Source organism: Cetorhinus maximus, unplaced genomic scaffold (assembly GCF_964194155.1).
Source record: "Cetorhinus maximus unplaced genomic scaffold, sCetMax3.hap1.1 HAP1_SCAFFOLD_2238, whole genome shotgun sequence".
NCBI lineage: Eukaryota > Metazoa > Chordata > Chondrichthyes > Lamniformes > Cetorhinidae > Cetorhinus > Cetorhinus maximus.
Genome location: NW_027598177.1, coordinates 1 through 2500, shown reverse-complemented (window position 1 = coordinate 2500; position 2500 = coordinate 1). Strand labels below are relative to the sequence as shown.

The window sequence follows — 2500 nt, the reverse complement described above, 5'->3', positions numbered from 1 at the left end:
GGCCTGAGTCTGCTTAGCTTCCGAGATCAGACGAGATCGGGCGTTTTCAGACTAGTATGGCCGTAGGCACTTGCCGCCTGCCTTTCTGGCTAATTCAAGCCTCTCAGTCCAGCCCCTTCTTCTTTACCGCGGGTTTTCTTTTTTTTTCTCTCTCTCTCTCTCTCTTCTTCTTTCCCTCCTACTCCCTTTCATCCCTCCCCCACCTGGCTCCCTTCCTTCTCAGCCTCCCCCCACAGGCAAACTGCAAGCCCTACTTACGCCTCACCAGCCTCCAGCCTGCACCCTTGCTCCCGTTCAACATTCGTCCTCTCCGCACTGGGGGAAGCGTCAGGCACGCGCTACCATCCGCCTCTTGTGCCTTTGTCCCCGTACCCCTGCACCTTCTTTCTATCCAAATAATCATCCGACGCCCTCTCGAATGCCTCGATTCTACCTGCCTCCGCCACGCTTGCAGGCAGTCACGGCCTTCCGCACCTCAACCGCCCGTTGCGTCCACAAGCTTTTTCTCACCTCGCATTTGCTTCTTTGGCAACTCACTTTCAATCTGTGGGGCCCTCTCGCTCTTGATCCTTTTACCAGCGGGCACAGAGCTTCTTCCCTCTCTACTCTGCCCTGCCTTCAACTTAGGGAAAGCTCGCCCCGAGGCACAAGGGCGGCCCGACGTGCATGCGTCCGCGCCGATCACAGGCCGCCGAGCCCAGCTTCCCGAGCAGGCTCCACTCGAATGGCCCAGCAACGCCGGGGTAGCTGAATGTGCTGGCCGACCGGCCTGGCTACCTTCTCCCTGCCCGCAAACGAGCCGGGGCACGCGGACCACGCGGACAGCAGCAGCAGCAGCAGCAGCAAAAAGATTGCGCCTCCGTTGTGTGGCAGAGTGAATGTGGAGAGTGGTGACGTGAGCAGCCTCTGCTGGCAGCAAAAGCCTACTGCACCTGGTATTCCCAGGCGGTCTCCCATCCAAGTACTAACCAGGCCTGAGTCTGCTTAGCTTCCGAGATCAGACGAGATCGGGCGTTTTCAGACTAGTATGGCCGTAGGCACTTGCCGCCTGCCTTTCTGGCTAATTCAAGCCTCTCAGTCCAGCCCCTTCTTCTTTACCGCGGGTTTTCTTTTTTTTTCTCTCTCTCTCTCTCTCTTCTTCTTTCCCTCCTACTCCCTTTCATCCCTCCCCCACCTGGCTCCCTTCCTTCTCAGCCTCCCCCCACAGGCAAACTGCAAGCCCTACTTACGCCTCACCAGCCTCCAGCCTGCACCCTTGCTCCCGTTCAACATTCGTCCTCTCCGCACTGGGGGAAGCGTCAGGCACGCGCTACCATCCGCCTCTTGTGCCTTTGTCCCCGTACCCCTGCACCTTCTTTCTATCCAAATAATCATCCGACGCCCTCTCGAATGCCTCGATTCTACCTGCCTCCGCCACGCTTGCAGGCAGTCACGGCCTTCCGCACCTCAACCGCCCGTTGCGTCCACAAGCTTTTTCTCACCTCGCATTTGCTTCTTTGGCAACTCACTTTCAATCTGTGGGGCCCTCTCGCTCTTGATCCTTTTACCAGCGGGCACAGAGCTTCTTCCCTCTCTACTCTGCCCTGCCTTCAACTTAGGGAAAGCTCGCCCCGAGGCACAAGGGCGGCCCGACGTGCATGCGTCCGCGCCGATCACAGGCCGCCGAGCCCAGCTTCCCGAGCAGGCTCCACTCGAATGGCCCAGCAACGCCGGGGTAGCTGAATGTGCTGGCCGACCGGCCTGGCTACCTTCTCCCTGCCCGCAAACGAGCCGGGGCACGCGGACCACGCGGACAGCAGCAGCAGCAGCAGCAGCAGCAGCAAAAAGATTGCGCCTCCGTTGTGTGGCAGAGTGAATGTGGAGAGTGGTGACGTGAGCAGCCTCTGCTGGCAGCAAAAGCCTACTGCACCTGGTATTCCCAGGCGGTCTCCCATCCAAGTACTAACCAGGCCTGAGTCTGCTTAGCTTCCGAGATCAGACGAGATCGGGCGTTTTCAGACTAGTATGGCCGTAGGCACTTGCCGCCTGCCTTTCTGGCTAATTCAAGCCTCTCAGTCCAGCCCCTTCTTCTTTACCGTGGGTTTTCTTTTTTTTTCTCTCTCTCTCTCTCTCTCTCTTCTTCTTTCCCTCCTACTCCCTTTCATCCCTCCCCCACCTGGCTCCCTTCCTTCTCAGCCTCCCCCCACAGGCAAACTGCAAGCCCTACTTACGCCTCACCAGCCTCCAGCCTGCACCCTTGCTCCCGTTCAACATTCGTCCTCTCCGCACTGGGGGAAGCGTCAGGCACGCGCTACCATCCGCCTCTTGTGCCTTTGTCCCCGTACCCCTGCACCTTCTTTCTATCCAAATAATCATCCGACGCCCTCTCGAATGCCTCGATTCTACCTGCCTCCGCCACGCTTGCAGGCAGTCACGGCCTTCCGCACCTCAACCGCCCGTTGCGTCCACAAGCTTTTTCTCACCTCGCATTTGCTTCTTTGGCAACTCACTTTCAATCTGT

General features: G+C 58.5%; 2 non-coding genes and 1 pseudogene across 2 annotated transcripts; all 3 read right to left on the bottom strand.

Annotated features, from left to right (window-relative positions):
• Positions 1-68, bottom strand: part of LOC144677087 (5S ribosomal RNA) — a 118-nt pseudogene extending 50 nt beyond the window's left edge.
• An 852-nt stretch (positions 69-920) lies between these two features.
• On the bottom strand, positions 921-1039 carry LOC144677098 (5S ribosomal RNA). The gene has a single exon (XR_013575505.1). It is a non-coding gene; the product is annotated as a 5S ribosomal RNA (ribosomal RNA).
• An 858-nt stretch (positions 1040-1897) lies between these two features.
• On the bottom strand, positions 1898-2016 carry LOC144677084 (5S ribosomal RNA). Its single transcript, XR_013575493.1, has one exon. It is a non-coding gene; the product is annotated as a 5S ribosomal RNA (ribosomal RNA).
• Positions 2017-2500: the final 484 nt, after the last annotated feature.